At 39.8% G+C, this 21540-nt stretch overlaps 1 protein-coding gene across 7 annotated transcripts in view; it reads right to left on the bottom strand.

Moving 5' to 3' along the window:
* Mpdz (multiple PDZ domain crumbs cell polarity complex component) overlaps positions 1-17613 on the bottom strand; it is a 152036-nt gene extending 134423 nt beyond the window's left edge. For all 7 annotated transcript variants that reach the window (XM_027400212.2, XM_027400216.2, XM_027400219.2 and 4 more), the window contains exon 1: positions 17423-17613. The gene's annotated coding sequence lies outside the window, so the exon portion shown is untranslated. The remainder of the gene's footprint in view (positions 1-17422) is intronic.
* Between the last annotated feature and the right edge of the window lie 3927 nt (positions 17614-21540).

Here is a 21540-nt window from a genome sequence, read left to right as displayed (position 1 = left end):
ACATGCAACACAAACATTTAAAAGTCTCATTCTGGGAAGCGATGGGGAACCCAAACATAAATCTATTTCAATTAAAAGAAACTTGTTATCTTTCATATATATTCAAATGACAAAGCACTATAATAAAGCCATGACATATAATACCATAGGAAACTGTATTAACGTAATTACATAAACAAGTTCACAGACAGAAACCATTGCTTTAACTGAGAATGCACGTGCTTTAAAGAAGTATGAATAAAAATAACTTTATTTCATTCCATTTCCTAGAAATTTCCTAACATTATTGACCTCCTTCCTTTTCTTAAGAATTCCCCCCTTTTTAGAGAGATAAAGATTCCCACCTAGAAGAAAAAAATACATGGAAAATAAAAGTTTAAGCATTTTTTTTTTTTTGGTTTTTTGAGATAGGGTTTCTCTGTGTAGCTTTGGAGCCTATCCTGACATTTGCTCTGGAGACCAGGCTGGCCTCGAACTCACAGAGATCTGCCTGCCTCTGCCTCCCGAGTGCTGGGATTAAAAACATGCGCCACCATCGCCCAGCAAGTTTAAGCATTTTATTAGTTATGGATTATTATATAACAAATGCATTCAAACTAGCAAATATTCATTAATTTTGCTTTAATTTTCAAAACTTTTTAAAGTTACTTTTATTTTTTCCCCTTTATTTTTATTTTCAGTGTATGGGTGTTTGGTCTACATTCATTTTTTTAGATGGTTGCCTGGATATGAGGTATTCTCATCCTTTCAAAATGTATTTCCTTCCTAAATTACAGGTACAGCAAAACATAAAAATACTGTTTTTATAAAAAAAAAAACTTCTACTTCCTGAGTTATAAATTTAAATTAGAATTTGTAATGTTTTTTAGTTCAATTAGTTTATTCCCTGCTTTTACTCTACTATGATCTCAATTCTCAAGCTGGAAGAAGACACAAAACACATATAGATGACACACTATGTGCTCACTTGGGTTGATCCACACAAGTCAGTGGATTCTGAGTTTTATAGTTTAGAGCTGTTGCTAACTTTCAACTATCAAGCTGGCGGGGCATGTTTAAAGTATATTAGAATTCTGTTTAGTCATTGTATTATTTACGTCCTTCATCTCCACCTTCATTAAGTTTTTTTAAAGAATTCAAAATAAACATTAAAATAGGGTTTCCACCCACACCCCTGTATGACAGGACCCTGCTCTCAAGTCAACTGCCATCATCGTCCTGACTCAGAAAGTGATGCTTCTAAGCATGAAGATTTACTCTCTTCTGTTCTCTCACTCCCTAGTGAAAATCAAAGGAATTTGGGTTGTTGGGCAGTTTGCCCCTGTTCACTACCATATTTTCAGTGTTAAGGGCCAAAATACCAGATGCCAAACATATTTGTTGGACAGAACCAGGCACAGGGCTTCTTCCAAGGGTGGCTCAGGCAGATAAATGTGTCAATACAAGATTGCAGATGCAGCCTGGAGTCCACATAACACACACTCCCACCACTGTGTTTTTGTGAGTGGCCTCAAATACACAGAAGGATAAACTCTGTGGCACAGAATTCTCAGGTGTAATTACTATACTGGAAATGAATTCTCTAGAGAAGTTACTACTGGCTCCCGCTGTTTGCCCTTTTGCCTGCCTGGAATGAGGCAATTCCCCAGGGAGCATGGGCACACTGTGTCCTTGTTGCTTATAAAATGCATAGAGACTCACACATCCCCATGGACACTGAAGCATAGCTGGCAGTTGGTCTACAATAGTTTGATGCTACAGGAGAAGGGGCTGGTACTGAAGATGTCGATCATTCCTGAGCTGCCTACTCAGAGACAGAATTCAGTTGGTGAGATAGAATTGCCAATCCTGAGGTAGAACAATATGTGGCTTTGTCAGCTCTAACTGAGGAATTCCTCAGTGGAGTCCTAAAAAGTAGTGAATAGAGACAAACTTTCCTTCACTGAAAAACACTACGGAACTAGGAAACCGGGAATGGAGGGAGGAGGCAAGGATCTCTCTGTCCAACTACCTCAAATTTATAATATTCTAGGACATTTTCTAGGGTTTTCCTTCTAGCTCTTCATTGTAACTCGATTTCAAACACTGCCAGTTATCTTTCCAAAATGTTTCTCCAGTTTTTGAATATTTTCTACAGAAATCATCAAGGGTGTCGTCTATCATATCACCTACATAATTACCCTGAGCTATAAAACACTGCACGTAATTAGGTATTTTTATCCTTCCTCATCAATCAGTGCTTCTAAATTTAGTTTGTGGCTTTCATGATTTCCCTTTGCTGAATCTGGATAGGGGTAAAGAGAAAGTTTGCAAGTAACTCAAGAAAAGGCAGGCTCAAATTCCTGATCAAAGTTGTCTGGAAAAAAAAAAAAAAAAAGCACGTTAGAGCAATAGTTAATGTTACTGTTTTCTCTCCTGTAGTATGATTATGGTGACTAATGGCTTGTGAGCCCTGTTGGTTGAGTTCCAGGTCTGCTCAGAGCAAGGCCATGCAGGGACTGTGAAGGAGTGGAGGGCATGTCAGCAAGTACACCCTCACTTTCTAAGGCCATTCTTCACAATGGTTTCCAAGGAGCACTTCAAAACCCTCAAGCTCAGATGGTACACAGCAGCACTTTCTTTCACAATTTTAATTATTTCAGAATGGTAAAATCTCTCTGTGCCTGCTTAGACCAGATTTTAAAGCAAGGCACCAGAGATTTTACTGTCATAATGACAATATAGCTGTCATTATGAGCCTCTGGATGATAAAATATCACATATGAAGACTATAAAGACTATGTATGATGAAACCAAAAAACTATCTAAAATTGATTTGGCTACAAATCAATTTGGAAACAGAGAAGAGAGGAAGGAAGAAAGATTAAAGCCATGGCCATATTGCACATCATTTTCCTGATTGAGAAAAGTAACCATGCTCCTCAGACACAATCTACTGTCAAATATTCCCTTCAACATATTTACCACTGAAATATCTGAAATGCATTTTGGGATGTAATCTCCAAATGAAAGCAACAATCTGGCTATTTGGGGCTTATAAAATGTGCTGTTCACTAACAGCTGCTAATACAGTTGTTATCTTGCCAGGTATGGTGATGCACACCTTTAGTCCCAGTACTCAGGAGGTAGAGGAAGGCAGATCTCTTAGTTCCAAGCCATCTTGATCTACCTAGTGAGTTCCAGGATAGTCAAGGCTACAAAGAGAAACTCTGTCTTGAACAAAAATACAAAACTGTATCTATATTACTTGTTATTAAATCGACTAAAATAATGACTCTTCCTGAGAACAAAACACTCTGCACATTGTCTTTCCTGTATACAACAGAACTAGTTGTGAAGCATGGGTCATATGTCCCTTTTTACATAAGGTGAAAACATGTACTTTCCACAGATGCTTTCAGAACCTCCCATTTTCAGATAAGAATGAGCCTCAGGAAAACAATGTTTCCCCATGCAAACAACCTATACACAGAGCCAGCATATACATCTAAACTAGAAATCCACAGATCAAAGGCAAGGAATTCCCCTGCACCAAGTCTCTCCTCTAGGTTCTAATAATAATAATGCTGGACAGGCAATAGTTGTATGCTTTCCGATTAAGTAGCTGAGGCAGCTGTACTTCCCAAGTTTCATGGTTGCTTTTTAGATAATCCTCTTGAATAAACATTCTCACTTTCTTAATTATAAGATCTTAGGTTGAGCTTTGACCTCTTTGAGCTGTTTTAAATACCTAGAAAAGTCAGTTATAGTTAACATTTGTAAAATGCCTATGAGCAATAGACATACAAAACTACTTTGATTAAAATTTGTATTCTATTTAATGTCTGAACACTAATCTCTACATTCTTATATTTCCAACAGTGTGATGGTTCTAATAGGAATGGCACCAATAGCCTCATATGTTTAAATACTTGCTCCATAGAAAATGGCACTATTTGGAGGTGTGGCCTTTTTGGAGTAGGTGTGGCTTTGTTGGAGAAAGTATGTCACTATGGGATGGGCTTTGAAGTCTCAGAAGCTCAAGCCAGTTCTCTTCCTGCTGCCTGCTGATCCAGATGTAGAATTCTTAGCCATCCTTCCAGCACTATGTCTGCCTGCACACTGCCATGCTTCTTGCTATGATGATAAAGGAATAAGGTTGTAGAATATTAATTTAAAATGTGTTATATTTGTTTATGTTGTGGAACATTTGTTTAATGATGCAAAGATGTGTTGCATTCATATATGTTACATTTGTTTAACTCTGTGAAGGGGTATTACTTTGCCTGTCAAGATACCTGATTGGTCTAATAAAGAGTTGAAAAGCCAACAGCTAGGCTGGGATAGGCAGAGCTGGCAGGCAGAGAGAATAACTAGAAGGACAAATCTGGGAAGAGAAAATCAAGGCTAAAAAAAAAAAAGGAGAGGAGGACATCATGGGCCAGACACCCACCTGCACAGCAAGCCATGGAGTAAAAAGTATATAGAACAGAGAAAGATAAAAGCCCAGAGGCAAAACATGGACTGGATAATTTAAGAGAAGCTGGCTAGAAATAAGCCAAGCTAAGGCCAGGCATTTATAAGAAAGAATAAGCCTCTGTGTATTTATTTGGGAGCTGGGTGGTGGTCCCTCCAAAGAGCAAAAAGTAAAGAGTAAAATAAAAAAATACACTAACTACAAGACTAAACCCTGAATTGTAAACCAGTTCCAATTAAATGCTTTCATTTATAAGAGTTGCTGTGGTCATGTCTCTTCATAGCAACAGAAACTAAGACAAACAGCTATCAGAATAAGTGCTTAATTTAATCAAAGTTACTTTACTTGCTTCTGGAGTTAGATCTGAAAACTACCCTATTCTTACCTATGTAGTAAAGTACAAGGTTTTATGACACCTTTTCCATTTACTGAAAACTTTCTTGCATGTGTACTGATTGTGATATGTGCATATGTGTTTTCACATGTGTGTAAGAGTGCATGTGTACCCATATATTTGGAGGCCTGACTTTGACACTGGCTGTTATCCTTGACAGATCTCTGCTTTTTTTCCCCTCAATTGATGCAAGGTCTTTACCAGAACTCAGAGTTCATGGACCAGCAGCTGGGTCAGCCAAGCAACTATGCCTATACCTCCCAGTTCTCAGACTACAAAAGACTTGCAATGCTTCCTGGATTTTTCACATGGGTTCCAGGGACCCAAACTCGGGTCCTCATTCTTATATAGAAGGACTTTATCCACTAGTCATCTCCCCATCCATGAAAACTTTTTTATACTACTAAAGGTTCCAAAAAAAATTCATCCCCCATGAGTTAACCTGACGAACTGCAAATTCCAAAATTCAGTTCAGTCAAAGTACTGACACATAAAGTACTACTAACCAGAGAAGTCAATGGAGAAGGATAAGTTTTGATCCCTATAATAAGACATCCAAAAGCAAATATAGGTGAAAGGAAGATCATATAAATGAAGCAAAGACGCTGAAAGATACAGACAGATTGAGCTGCTGGGAGATGATGTAGGAAGCCCTACAAACTTCCTCATGATACACAAGCCAAGAGTAAGCACAATGAAGTGTTGCTAACTAAGGTGCCCCATGTTTAGGAAGAAACCAAATAATTTCCTCTGCCAAGTCAAAAGTCTTAAAGAGAAAAATGTAATTCTATTTTACTCTTCTCTAGTCTGAAAAAAATATGTGAATGCTTAGAAATACTATAGAGTTATCAGACATTATTATTATTATATTAACCTCAAAAATGAGTTGGTGTTATTGGTTGCTTTAGAAAAATCAACCACAAAAATAAAATCATACATATTAATATAGAAATGTGGACATTGACACATATTAATAAGTCCAAAATTAACAAATATATTACTTCAACTATTAACTAAACACTGAAATATTCCTAGATATGAGGCAGAAGGAGAATTAGCAACTGATAAAACAGCTCCGAGTCCAGCATTCTTCCACTCTCCTTCAAATGACTACTTTATCCCATCTCACCATCCCTTCCTCCTCTCTCCCTTCTTTTGGTATTCCAATATGACACAGAGAGTCTAACTTTTTTTTCCTATTGTTATGAGAAAATACCCTAAAAGGCAACTCAAGAAGAAGTTTCTTTCAGTTTGCATTTTAAGGGTCCACTCCATCATGTCAGAAATGTGAAAGAAATCAGAGCTTGAAGCAGATGGCCACATCATGCCCAAACCAAGCAAGGAACAATGGATATTTGTGCTCAGTTTCCTTTCTTATATAGAGTGGGATCCAAACCCAAGGAATGGTGACATCTACTTTTAGGAAGACTCTTCCCACTGCAATTAACCTAACAAGGAAGATGGCTCGCAGGAGTGCTGAGAAGCTTGCTTCATGAGTGATTCTACATCTTGTCAAGTTGACAGCCAAAAGTTACACTCACACAGGGCCTTGCACATGGTAGAAAAGCACTCTAACCACAATCCTCAGCCTCAAATAATGTAAGATACTGGTACTGTTCGGCATGGCCAAGCAAGTCTTTATTTCTAACAGTTTCACTCAGAGGATAATTCTCACACATCACAGTACATTTTTAAATACTCATGTTTCCAACTTTAAACCTCCTTCTTTTCCATCTGGACATTTTTATCTCCCTTATCTTCATGAACAACTTAGTGACCAGTGTTTACACATTTTCATAACTAACTTCAATCTTTTTAAATTTAAGACAAATACCCAAACTGTATTTAAAAAAAAAATCTTCATTTGCTTGTCACTGTCACTGACGGCACAAGAATGGCAAAAAATAAGGACACAAGCCTCCCCTCTGCCCACCACCGAATGGATATCCCACCCTGTATTGTGTGTGACATGCCAAGCACCTAACATCATCACTGGGAATCAACAGAATCTGGAGATGTGAAACAGGACCCTCACCCTGAGTGTGGACAGAGAAAGAAAGAATCCAGGAGAAGGAAGGATACTTGCTAAGGAAGGAAACCAGAAAGCATGCAAAAGGTCACAAGGCAGTATGGCTGTAGTTCTCAGTGAAGTAATGAGAGGAGCTGGGAAAGCAGCACTTCCATCACCTGCTGGAGACTGCCCTGCAGGCAAGGTAAAACACATAGAGACATAAGGAAGCAGGCTTTGAAATGGGAGACTGTAAAACTTCCCTTATGGGGAAAAAAATGGCAATAGAATAAACAATTCACCAGAGAAAGAGAAGAAACAGTGGTGCCACAACAGCAAAACAAAACAAAAACAAACAAACAAAAAAAAAAACTCCTGGGAATCCAGAATAGGGTAACAGCAAGAGTAAAATAAAAAAGAGACAAATTCATAAGGCAACTCGAAAGGACTCAATGGACTCCAGGAGCAGAGGGCAGAGTACAAAGGTAAATGACATCAAAGGAGGCTAACCATCTAGTTTTTAAGCTGAGACACTGGACATACTGTGAGATTGTTAGCTGAAAGAATAGCAGCAAGTAAGAGAAATGGCACAGCCTCCTAGAGGACTGGAAATACATTCCTTATAGATATACTCAATTTGAAATGGTCCTAGAAAAAATCAAATCATAGAATATAATTGTAGATGTATCAGCAGCAGTCAAAGCTTCACAAACGTGCTGAATGATGCACACAGAAGACACTGACCAAACATGTGCTGAATGCCAATCAGAGGAGACACTGCACAAACATGTGCAAATGGCCAATTACACAAGAAGAAAGCCTGGGGCTCGGGAGGTAGCTCCATGGTGAAGAGCAATGATTGGTTTTGGAGAGGACCATGCAGTTCCCAGCCCGGTGTTTTAAATCACGTGGAACTCAGTTCTGAAGATCCAACACCTTGACCTCCACAGGAACAAGACACAGAAATGGTGCACATACATACATGCAGGCAAAATAAACATACATGTAAATTAAACCTTCTAAGAAAACCTTTAAGGAAGCAAAATAACATGGGGATATCAAAGTAGATAATAAGTGGTCTCTAAACTATTGCTCATCATAAAGACCAATGAAGAAGGCAAAGATGGCCTTGGAACACACAGCTCTAAAGAGGATGTGTCCATCAAATCCTTCCCCTCAAGCTGGGGAAACCCATGGAAGAAGAGGTGGAAAGAGTGTGAGAGCCAGAGGGGATGGAGGGCACCAGGAGAACAAGGCCTCTGAGCCAGCTGAGCAGAGCTCACTTGAACTCACAGAGACTGAAACAGTTTGCATATAGCCTGCAATGGGTTTGAACCAGGTCTCGTGTGTGTGTGTGTGTGTGTGTGTGTGTGTGTGTGTGTGTGTGGTGTGTGTGTGTGTGTGTGTGTGTGTGTGTGTGTGTGTGTGTGTGTGTGTGTGTGTGTGTGTGTGTGTGTGTGTGTGTGTGTGTGTGTGTGTGTGTGTGTGTGTGTACTCACATGAGTGCGAGAGCCTGTGTATAAAACAGGCTTCGGTTTAGTATTTTTAAGGGACACCCGAGTATGTCTATGATGTTTTTGCCTTCTCTTGGTCTCTTTTCTTTCTGTTAGTTTGTCTTGTCCAACTCTGATGTGATGATCTTCATTTTATCATATTTTTTATGCTTGTTGTTACCTCTTAGAATTCTGCTTTTGTTCTAATGAGAGAAAGGGAGTGGATCCAGATGGAAGGAGGAACTAGGAGAAGTAGATGGAGGGGAAACTGTAATTAAGATAGATTGTATGAGAAAAGAATCTATTTTTAATTAAAGGTGGGGAAGAGAACTGAGGTTATGACCCCCCAAAATGTATATTTGAAAATATAATGCTACATTTAGGAATTATCCTACTGGTAAAACTGGGTTAGACTCTTTATGCTTGAGCATGCTGAACAGTCCTCATTTGTAAAACATTTATTACTGCCAAACAATTGGCAGGGTATAGTATTAGCATTCAGTTAAGCCAGGTCTGGTGGTAGGGATCAGTAATTTCCACTACTCATGATGATTGTAAGTTCAAAGACAGCCTGAACAATGTAGAGACCCTTTCTCAAACTCAAAGTAAAGGTGCGGAGGAGATGCAAGCATGTGGTTCATAGTAGGCAGTTTGCTGTTCAATTGCCAAGAAAGCAAAAACATGACTCATTTGATAACACTTCAGATACTCCACTAATTTAAAAAAATAATAAAAGGGGGACAATCTTAGTGAATAAAAGTCAAGTTAAAATTAGGGGGAAATCCAAGTACCCTAAATAAAATGTCAGTTATCTAAAGGGTAAGTTAACACTACTATCAGAATCAAAATTATTCCCATAAACCCCAAGATGGAATAAAGTTCACATATTAGTAAAACATATCCAAGAGAGAAAATCTTCCATAATCTCAGTCACTAAACCAAAGCAAACTTACTTTTGGATCTTGTTAATTATATAAGCACACATGAGGAAGATTAAGTAAGTACAAGAACAATTTTTCATGAGCTGTACTCAATAATTGCTGGAGAGATCCCTGTACTCCTCTGAGAGTGGAAATGTTCTGCCTAAGTCCGACAGCAGGCTCAGCCCTTGGTAGCCAGGGCTGCCAGTCAGCAAAGGGTGGCAATGCATGTCTTGCTGGCTTGGTTCCCAGTAGTTCAGACAGGGAAAACTTATTTAAAAATATATGGTAATATGACCCTGGACACAAACCCTAGGTATGTCAAGATAAGCTAGCATCAATTCAATGCACTAATTACTGATTCACTAACATGATAAACCACATTACTTAGCTACCAAATTGGATTCTCTAGGAATCTCCTGGTTCACTTGGGCAAGTGGTATTTTCTCTCTGAAAATGTCTTTAAAATTTTTTTATTCTTTCAATAAACATGTCTCTTTAAATAACTCATGTACTACTCAACTATACTCACTAACTGTATTTTACTAAGACTCAAAAGCACACTTAATTTTAAAATGATGTGTTGTATTTTCTCTAATACTTTCAACTAAGTGGTCAGAAAGTAGAAACAAACAAACAAACAAAAACAGTAAAAATGACCAAGCTGGAGACAGATGGCCTCTCCCTATTCCAAGCATGTCTAAGGCTGAGGCAGGAGGATCCCAGCCTGACACTGATACCCTTTCCCCAAATACTAAAGGCAAAGATGACCCAGAAAAGGCTCAATGGGTCCAGTCAGCAGAACACCTTTTCCAGGTGCAATGAAGCTACTTCTTTTTGACAGAATCCTTCCCCACAGCATAGAGCAGTGGTTCTCAATCTTCCTAATGCTGCAACCCTTTAATATAGTTCCCCATACTGTGGTGGTCCCCAACCATAAAATTATTTTCATTGCTACGTCATAACTGTAATTTTGCTACTTTCACAAGTTGCAATATAAATATCTGATATGAAAGAGATATGATATGGCAGCCCAATGGCTCACAACCCACAAGTTGAGAACAACTGGCTTAGATACATGTTATAAAGTGCTATGTTGACCAATATGTTAGCTAGGAGCCAACATATCTATATAGCAAATTCTAAATTTAGATACTCTGTATAAAATACAGAAATAACTTCAGAGACATTTTAATGAAAAAAAAAGACATGCTCCATCTGCAGTTCATACTTTATTGCATACTTTATTGCTTTTTGAAGAAAGTGACCTAAAAAAATACTGTCAGGTGGGTGGTGGTGGCGCACACCTTTAATCCCAGCACTCAAGAGACAGAGGCAGGCAGATCTCTGGGCGTTCAAGGCCAGCCTGGTCTACACAGCGAGTTCCAGGACAGCCTCCAAAGCTACAGAGAAACCCTGCCTCAAAAATAAATAAGTAATTAAATAAATTTCACTTGTTTCTACATTTTTCTTTATTATGGCTCCTATAAATTTAAAAATTTATATATTTGAGAGCTAAAGAAATAGTTTGGGGTTAAGAGCACTGTTGTTGTTGCATAGCACCAGATTTCTGTTCCCAGAACCCACAGCGGTTGGCTCACAAGCCCCAGTCACTCCAGTTCCAGAGGATAAGTTATCTTCTGGCCTCCTCATGAATCCACAGGTACCTGCATCTGCACATGCACCACACACACACACACACACACACACACACACACACCATTTTTGATTTATGTTTCCTTTCTGTTGGACAGAATAGGTTGAAATGTAATAGGTTTGCCGTTCATCTCATCTCTGATTCTTGCTATACTCAATGGTCTTAATTGGAACCTATACAGAATACCTATTATTTGCATAGTCCCAATACCAAATTATTCCTTATTGGTTAATGCCTTATATATGCTTGTTATATAAGTTTTTCATATGAAGTGACAGATAATGCTAACAAAAATGATTTTAAAAATACTAAAAATATGTGAGAACATGCAGAGAGTTTGGCATGAAGTCTGGAAATAAAGCACAGGTTTCATCATGCAATCTGCTATGCTCAGAACCTCACAGGGAAGGATTTGTTGAATTACTTGTTATTTATTTATTATGACTTATTAACCTTACATTATTAAAGATTAAGTTATCTTGGATATTTTTATATTTAAAGTCCCAGGAGTATTTTTAAACTATTGATTACATATCTTGAAACATCAAGTAACATCTAATGAAGACACTGAAATTCTATGAACACCCAAAAGAACCCTAACCTTAAGAAGGCTGAGAAACATGGGGCTGCTGTGGCTCTGTGGTGGAGCACTGGTTCAGCATGCCTAGGGTCTTAAGTTCAGTTCCAAGTACTGGATAAAGGAAGGAAGGACAGATATTGGACTTTCTCAGCTGAAGCATCTATTCTTATTGGCAGGCATTGGTGACGTTCACCTTTAATCCCAGTACTTAGGAGGCAGAGGCAGGTGGATCTCTGTGGGTCCAAGGCCAGCATGGTCTACATAGTGAGACACAGAAATATTCCTTGCCACCCTAAATGAATCAAAAATTGCCTGTTGTTAAAATAACATACATTTACTATTATAATATGCATACACTTTACTGTTACTAGTAAAGATGTTAGCCTTTCCATGCAAAAAGAACAATTTTTACTTCTCCCTCCCTCCCTCCCTTCCCCCCCCCCTCTCTCTCTCCACCCCCATTTGTCACCAGGTCTAACCACTTCAGGTGTTCAGTTTTATGTGTAACGTTTGTGCAAGTAAAATTACAAGCAAGTAAATTAAAACACATACACGTAAGTGTTGGGCTTTTTCACCAGGCAATCTGTCTTTTGTTGTTTTAATTCACACTTCTCAACTATAGAACTTAAAAGGGTAAAGTTTCTACTCATCCACAAAAGTAAGAATGAATATACTGTAATTGAAAGGTGAAAGTACAGACAAATTCTAAACCATTAAAATCTATTTAATGGTAAACCCATTCAATGAACTGGCACTGAACAATAAACAGAACTAAGCAATAACTATAAATAACATGGCTGAACTCTAAAATAATTACAAAGTGAAAATGCTGGAGCCGCCTGTAAAATCAATTCATTCAGTTTAGTCCAGCTCTGTGTGCCAGCTCATCTGCAGTGACAGAGAAATAGTTGGTGGTCCCTGAAGAAAGGACATGGATAGGTAAGGAAGATATAAAGGGTCATAATGAAATGTCTTAGACTAACAAATATGTTAAACAGCCCATGCTGCCTTAAGAAAACTTGAAGTCTGAAATCCCTTCATTGAAGAGATAGTCACCGACTTTAATGGATCTGCTAGGGAGCAATATCCAGCCCCAAAGGATCTATCTCTGTATCCTGTTGTCTCCTATCAACTACAAGACAGAATGACTTAGCCTGATCCAATCTATACTCAGCAAGCTACATTAAGAGGCATTGCAATGCTGTACATGTATCTACACATGTAAGATGCATGTTCATGTCTCTGTGTATGCATGCCTATGTGGGTAAGTTGCATGCCCCTCAAGTGTTTTCCTGTAACACGCTCTCTAAATTTGAGTCCCACCTTTCACTGAACTTAAGAGGTCATTGACTTGCCTAAGCTAGTTGGCCAATAATCTTCAAGAAGCCTCCTCTCTCCACACCCTATATCCTGGATGGGATGCATGGTGCTCCTCTTGTCTTTTACATGATTCTCATGCTTAAAGGGCAGGGAGTTCATCAGCTGAGCCATCTCTCAGTGCCCCGCCCCATGCTATATATACTTCTCTAACCTGGCACAGGATGACTATACTCAAAACTCCCAAGAAAACTGTGAACACAGTAGAGAAAGAGGGCCAGGCAACACTCTACTAAGCAACACACACACACACACACACACACACACACACACACACACACACACTCAAGTAAGCTACATTTTGCATTCATGTCTGTTACTCTTTAAAAAGGAGTTGTGAAAAGAAACAATTATTTATAGTCAACATAGCCTTAAAAGGTAATCAATAGAAGAACTGATCTATTCACTATATACTCAAAACTACAACAACCTAACTGGCTTTTTCCTTAAAATGAGGTGTGTGTGTGTAGGGGGTGGGGGGTGTTGACTTCATTGTGTGTGTTTTTTTCATCTTTCTTACAAATGTTGTTTACTTTTCCTTCACGCATTTATTTAGAATATCTTAAACCTGGAGGTAAAATAATTTTATAAGAGTAAGAACTATAAAGATAAATCCCTAAACCCAACAAGTCTAACTACCACAGGCAAAAAAGATAGAAAGGAAAGAAAACATACAAATGATAGTCTCTATTTTCTCTTTTGTTTAGTTGGGTTTTCTTCACCCAGATGGTCAGAACTGGAAGAATGGCTTTTCTATGTCTCTAAATCATCAAATGTAATTTCAACATCCAAATGAGAGCTTTTGTTATTTGATTACATATGATTACACTGCCTTTTTAATCTTCTATTTTTTTTCTGAAAAGGGGAAACTTTCAAAAGGGGGAAAGACTATGACAAAGATTAGGCTACAAAACACACATGGGACATAGTTTCTAAATCAATGCAATTGTGCTAGGTGTGGTAGTGTGCCCCCCCCCCATAATCTCAGCACCACAGAAGTGGAGAAAGGGAATCAGGAGTTCAAGGCCAACTTCAGCTACATGGTGAATCAAAGGCCAGCTGAGAGTACATTAGACCCTGTCTCCAGAAACACAAAGTTAATTAATTAAACAAATTGTGTTGTTTTAATCCTACACAAAAATCATAATGCTTACATTAATATTTTTCTTCTTTAATGAATGTTTTGCTATTTTTAAGGCTTAGAAAAAATAATTTTAAAAAAATTATGCTTTTTAAAACACTAAAAAGAACTAAAGGTATATCAAAAAAATTGCCCTAGACATATAGTACCCAGTAAACACTTAAGAAAACAATTGGCCTTGGGCCAGAGATAAAATAGCCTTTCCTCAAATAGCAGTTTCCCTTTCTTACCAAACATCATATTACATCAGTGATGCTCAGACTACCCAGCAGCCTCCTCGTGACCTCTGTCCTTCACCCTGAGCCAGAATATTTTTCTTGTTCTAATCAGCTTACAGGCTGGGTTTCTCCAAGAACTTTCTTATGGGCTAAGGAATACAGTGTCTCTTTCCCAAAAACTCATTTGAAATCCAAATCCTTAGTACCTGATAACATGACTCTATTTGAAGAGCTTCTTTAAAGAATTAAGTAAGGTTATATGTGTGGTAATGGGTTACTTTAATTTAATGAAACTGGGCATCCTCTTAAGAAGAAATTAGGGCAACACATACAAAGAGGGAAGACCATGACAATAATACAGAGAGAAGTCTTATAAGGCGAGGAAATAGGAACCAACCAAGCAAATGCCGCACTTGTTGGTGGCTGCACCCTGAGAACCAAGAATATCACTTCCTGTTGTCCCAGCCACATCCATTACAGTTCTCCAGCTTATGAGTAAACTACAGCCAACTGGGAATGGGGTGCCTTTTAATGAACACCCAAAACTATGTAGCTTTGGAAGCAAGCAATGGGTAGAAGCCAGAAGAGTTTTGAAGCACATGACAGGAGAGACTGGATTATCTTGAAGTAACTGCTGGTAAATAAATATAAGGACATTTGGATAACTTCCCTGAGGTCCCAGATGGAAATGAAAAGCACAGGGAACAACAAAACTTAGCCTATACCTGCATGCTTCCTAGCACTTTCACTTCATCATCCAAATGCTTCCCCTTGGCAAAAACTTCAATTCTGCACTAGAAAGATAAAAACTGACAATCTCTTTAGTCCCTGATGCCCACCTTCTTCCCAGACATGTCTCCTACAGGACTGTGCCCATTTCTCAATGAAAGACCACCAATTTACATCAACAGCAGCATCAACAACAAACTACATCACTTCACCATGTCCAGAGACATAAGACCTATCAGCTACTTTTTTCTGAATCTCAAGACCACCTGTAAGAGTTTTCTATCTCCCCTGTGATCAGTAAAGACATCAAGCTTTCAGAGCAATGTCTTGTATTTATTTTACATTCCCCCTTCCAGCACACCCTACAACCCTAATCCAATACAAGTCTCCTAAGCTACCTACTGTTATCTAACTTCTATCTACTAACTATCTTTGATATTGAAGGCAACTAGTTAATTAGCATTGATTTCTCCTGGGTGCCTTTCCTCCCATGGAGTCCCACTAAAATCATGTAATTATAATGGTTTTGTCATACTAAATAGGGTTTCTCAATTTTGTAAATACTCTTCAGTACACAATGCTTAAATTTACAAGAGAAAATACCTTTCTTATCAGCAAACTGATGCTTGATACAATGTGACTATGCCCAATGAAATTCTACCTAAAGGCAAATGTCTATTTTTACAAACCCATAAAAGTGGGAGATATATATATATATATATATATATATATATATATATATATATATATATATATCTTTCCCCATGCATCTAGAAATCCTGAATTCACTGAGAACTCATCTGTTTCTTCATTCTTGACTGTAGATCCTTCTCTAGCAGATGGGGTAAACACCATATTTGGAGGCATATCCAGTCCAGTATGTCAACTTTGCCTCAAAATATTTGATGAAATTCAGAGTATGTTGGCCATATTATGAATGTAGAAAGTGAAGCCAATCTGCAATTCAACTCCAGTCAAATCTCTGATGACAGACAGGGATGTAATATGCAGAAAAATCTGTCTCTAACTCAGGACAGTTACCTTCTCAGCAACTCACTGTTGTTCAGCAGCTCTAAATCCCCTAATCATACCTCCAAACCATTAAGTCCAAGCTTTCATTTGCAAACCAGTTTGCCCACCTTATTAGTCAAATGTTGAAAGTGCCAACCAGCACTGAATCAATGAAAGTTTGCATTTTTAAAATCATCTCTCTAGGAAACTCCAACCTGCAGAAAAGTACCTGGTATATACAGCCTTTACTCCCCCATGGTGTGCCTCATATAAAAAGCATTAAAAGGCAAAGACATATCTAAGGACTCAGTAGATTATCTATGTGAATGGAATTTGGAGCACCCTAAAAACAAACTTAGCTCTCTCCCCAAGCCTCCACCAGGGTTTCTGTGGCAAAAGAACATGGTAAAGGAAGAAAAAAAAAAACATTAAAACCTAGAAGTAACAGTAGAATCTACGGAAGAAAGGAACATTATGAAAGATAGCCCGCATATGAGCTATTATCTGTGTCGAGAAAATGTCCCATCAATTTTTGCTTATTTTTTTACAAATGAGGAAGAAAAGATAAGACAAGTTACAGGGCATCGCAAATTAACTTTACTCTATCAAGGGACAAAGTCCAAGTGCACTTATCCAAAACTTTGTATTAGAAGTTCAAATCAAAGACAATCAAATTTTATTAGGGTTTTAAATGCAATTGTTTACCTGGACTCTATCAGCCTCTAAAACTATAATATACTAAATTGGATAATTTGATCATTACACCATCTTTATAGTCTCTGAACAAATTATACACCTAAAAACCTCTCAAACTCCCAGAACCAATCCCCTCCATGTTCCCAGATTACTCATTTTAGAAAGGGTATCCTAAACAAAGGTCTAGGGACACACAAAGATGATGCTGCTGACACCGTCCTCCACCACAGGATGAAGTGGCTTGGGTTGAGTTCTCGCAAACATCCCCTCAGGTCACTGAAATAACACGGAGGGGTTTTCCCTCTGGCTGGTGAAGTCACCGCCCTCTTATCTGATGCTAGAAGGAAACCCCAGCCTCCTCTCGCAGGCCTGCAACCCCAGGGCGTCCTCCCCTTGCAGAGCAAACCCCTTGCGTCCGCTGAGGCCAGCGCCGCCCCCTCCTCCTCACCGCCGCCGGTGACCCGGGAAGGAACTGCCCAGCCCCCGCGCCCCTCCAGAATGCCAGCCCCAAAGCGCACCACCGTGCCCCGCTCAGCACCGCTCCAACACAAAGCGTCTCCCGCAGCCCCCTTCCCGCTGCCAGGCCCCGATCATCCCGCACTCCCCGCACTGCCCAGGCCCGCGTAGAGCAACAGGCGCGCAAGCCCGAGCGCAGGCCGCGGGGAGAGCCCGGCGGGGAGCGCGCAGCCGGGGAAACTTCCAGAGCCCCGGGGGCAGTGCTCGCCCGGGCGGGGCCGCTTACCCGGCTCGGCGGCCCGGCGGGTCTCCCAGAGTGGGCAGAGCGCTTGCGCCCCTCTCCGCTTCAGTCACGGCCCCGGCAGCTCGGGCTGGGCGCCCACGTTCACGCGTGGCCGGGGAACCGGAGCCCGCGGCCGGCTAGCCTCGCTGCGCGCCGACCAGGCTCCCGGAGGCCGCGGGGCTGCGGGAAGCCGTGACGCCGGCCCGGCGCGCTGGCCAATCAGGGGCGCGGCCCAGCCGCCGCCAGGATGGAACGACCGGCGCCCCGGCCTCCCGGCCCGCGTGGGTGACGGACAGCGCGAAGGAGGCGGCAGGGTGTGGGGCAGGCTCCTGCGTGGGACTTGGGAAATGGGTTTTGTTTGCTTGGTTTTTAGTAATTTCCAAATATTACGTGGCAAACACTTGCACTAAAACCTTGCTCATATTTTATCAAAAACTTGAATTGGGCTAAGAAGGCAGTTTTTGTGTTTTATACTCCTGGCCTCTTGGACTATTGCACTCTTGCACTGGTTACAGTTTTCCTACTTCTTTAGTGGCCAAGGGAAGCCCTTTCTTGAGAAGTTACTTAGCACATGAAGATGCATTCTTAGCCTAGTGAGCCAATAAGGGGGGGGCAGTAAATATGGGGAAGTGCTGGGAATGCCTTTTATGATTGTCTTTCTGTTGACATCTATTCTGTAGTCCCACCATCCATCCCCACCCCCATCCTCACCCATACCGCCACCCCCACCCCCGTGAAAGTAAGTGCTCTATGCTGTTTCTCTCTCTCTCTCTCTCTCTCTCTCTCTCTCTCTCTCTCTCTCTCTCTCTCTCTCTCTCTCTTTCTCTCGTCTAATATTAGTGTACAATGTAAAACTCTCAGAATTTAAAATATTTACAAGAATAACGTTTAACACTGAATAAAAGTATACTGTTTTTTCCTTTGGCAGATTTGTAATTTTGTTTTGTCTACTAAAAATCAATTTGCATTTCTCCAACATTTACTAAATATTTAAGGAGAAAGGCAGCACATAAAATACACAAAGCTCCAGAATAAAACTGATGTCTGATGGGAGTTGGTTAAACACCTAGCTTGGTTAAACACCTAGCTCAAGCCCTCAATTCCCTTGGTTCCCAAAACTAGAATCAACGTACATTTGTCCAGCAGGAAAATACAAATTTTAACTGGATGTCTTCAGAATTTGTGGATATGACTCAACTGTGGGATTTTGAAAATGAAAATGTAGTTCAGATAAGGGAAATTCATCTTAACTTTCTCCTCCAACTTTTATCTGTTCTTTAGGTCTCCCATCTTAGAAACAAAGACCAAGAAAAGAGTAGCAGGAACATCTTTGACCAGAGTTCTGTCTCCACCAGGCTTGTTCTTCATCAGAGACCCTGACTTCTAGGCCATCACTGCACTGGCAGATGTCTTAATGAGGTTACAGGCCTACTTCTACCTAAATCCCTGGGATTTTCATCTTGTAGCTCATGTTCTCTTATTTGTTCATAGATGCTGAACACTCTTCTTGGAGTCCCTCTTGCCCTTACTGTAGCCCACTTTTGATTTCATTCAGTCAAAACTGTTTTGGTTTTGTTCCTTCCTTTTAGGTGCAAATCTGTAGGCTTTGATAGTTCTTTTTAAGAAGAAAACAACAGAAATAGCCTTAGAAATTTTAAAACCTAAATGACCTCAGAGAGCCTGTGTTAGAAGCAAGAGCCAGAATGTGAAGTTTCTTTGTTTTCAGGTCAAACTGCCTGCCTTTAGGTTTCACCTCTGTCTTTGCCAGAGGTGAAATGCTGGAATTCCTCAAGATTCAGTTCTTTTTGTCTTACGTGTCCCTCTAAATACATTTTCACTTCCACCTTGTCATTAAATGGTCAAGAAATTATAAATTTGTATGTTCAACTCAAGTGTCTTATATATTAAAGCATTCATTGAACATCCTTGTTTGTCTCATACCTGACCTACCCAAAATAAAATTCCAATATGTATATACTCAAGTCTGGCCATCATCCATACTGCAATGTCCATTACTTCTACAACTTAGGATGGACCCATTGTGATAAATTCTATTTGGCTTCATACTACACGTCCTACCTTGTGGTTGTAGATTTACTTTTTATAAATACTTATGCACTGCTGAGTATCTCTCTTCACTCTGCTCTTAATCCATAAAATCCATGAGATCAGAGCCAAATCACCTTGTAATCTCAGAGACTAGCAAAATGCTGGGGTTTAAATGGCAAAGGATAAATAAATGATTGCAATGGTGAGCAGTCATCAATATAACTTTGAAGCTAGCCCATACCGAGTCAGTTTTCTGTCATTATAATCAGTACCTGCATTAGTCCACTTAACAAGAAGAGAGCTTTATTTGGACTTATACTTTGGAGGCTTGAGCCAATGCTCTGTTGGCTTTGTTGCTTTTGGTCTTTGGCGTGGAAGTACATCATAAGAAAAGTGTGGCAAACCAAAAATGCTTACTGATGGTAGGAATGAAGGAGAGGAAGAGACTGGTCCCACTGTGTCCTCCAAAGACCTGGAAACCTCCCATTACTGCTCACCTTTGGAAGGCAAATCTTCTAGCTGATACCATCAAGTATAACATATGGGCTGTAGGGCAGGGTGGACACTTAAGACTCAAAGGGCTGCAACCCACATTATTGCTCCTGTGTTAGCTTTTGCTTGGTTCCTAAATGGCAGGATGGCACATTACCTTTGCTTTTAAAAATAATTCAAGAATTTGAAGTAAAATCTAACAGAGAAACACAAAGCACAAAGGAGATGAGACAGCTGCCAAACTGTGAGATGTCTTGATTTGCCCAATATACACTATTAAGATTCTTTATATTTTATGTTCGATATAGACTCAGGGATCTGAAAGCAAACGAACATTGCAATGTCCTCATTCCAGTAATATCCCCAATGAGACATTCTCCACAGCTATCCACCTTTCTTAAATCTAAATAATGTTTAAGCCATTCTTATTATTAAAATGAATAATATTTAATTTTTTGAGAATGCATACAATGTATGTTGATCATATTCACCTGTGTTCTACCCCCTGAATCTTTCCAGATCCACTCCCATTCACACACACTCCCAACTTTGCATCCTCTTTGACAGGGGAGGTAATTCTATGTATATGTTTGTCCTATTTGTTGATTAAATAAAGCACTGTTGGCCAATAGGAAAGCAAGATAGGTAGGAGAACTAGGAGTTAAGGAGGATTCTGGGAAATGTAGTAGAGGGAGAGTTGTCATGTGAGCCCAGGATGATATGATGCTTGCTGCCAGCATCCTCGATAAGTTTTCAAAATATATAGATTAATAATTATGGTTGATACTTAAGACAGAGATAGCAGATAAGAAATCCTAGTCATTGGCCAGCAGCATTGTACCTAATATAAGTCTCTGTGTGTTATTTTGGGCAACCACGTGGTGACGGGGCTAGGGTGGCTTGGTGTAAAGATTTATCATTGCATTTCCTTTTAAAATTTTAATTGCCTCTAAATTCCAATTTATGCTATGCATATACTGTTGGGTGTGGGACCGTGCCAGGGAGCATGTTTGACTCACCTGGGGCCAGAGCTTTAAGTGAAACTGACTCTCCTTCCCCCAGAAACCATCAACTGTAAATAGTGCTTCAGCTTAGGGGTGAAGGTCCATAATTCTGTTTCCCTTCCATGGTGGACTATTGGCTGGCTTGGTCTTGTAAAGGCAATCACAACCACTGTGAGTTCATGAGTGTGGTTCAGTTGTGCTGAATAGTTTTATGAAAATGTGACAGTAGTTAGAGTCCTTTCAGAAAAAGGTACCTCAGTTAAGACAATGCCCTTACTCCATCACACCATGTGTGGTACTATCCCTAAACGGTGGTGCTGGGTTATATAAACATCAGCAGGATTAGGCTGAGCGAATCACAAGGAACGGTACAGAAAGCAGCACTGCTCCACAGCCTCTGCATCAGTTCTGGTCTCCGTATTCCTGCCCTGTTTGAGTTCCTGCCTTGGCTTCCCTCAGTTGACAATGACACAGGATGTGTAAGCCCAGTAAACCTCTCCAAGTTGCTTTTGGTCATAGTGTTTTATGACAGCGATAGAACCCTTAACTAAGGAATGTGTCATGTCAGGAAGACAC

This window comes from Cricetulus griseus, chromosome 2, assembly GCF_003668045.3.
Source record: "Cricetulus griseus strain 17A/GY chromosome 2, alternate assembly CriGri-PICRH-1.0, whole genome shotgun sequence".
NCBI lineage: Eukaryota > Metazoa > Chordata > Mammalia > Rodentia > Cricetidae > Cricetulus > Cricetulus griseus.
Note: the sequence above shows the minus strand (reverse complement) of the source record. Positions and strands in the feature narration are given on the sequence as shown.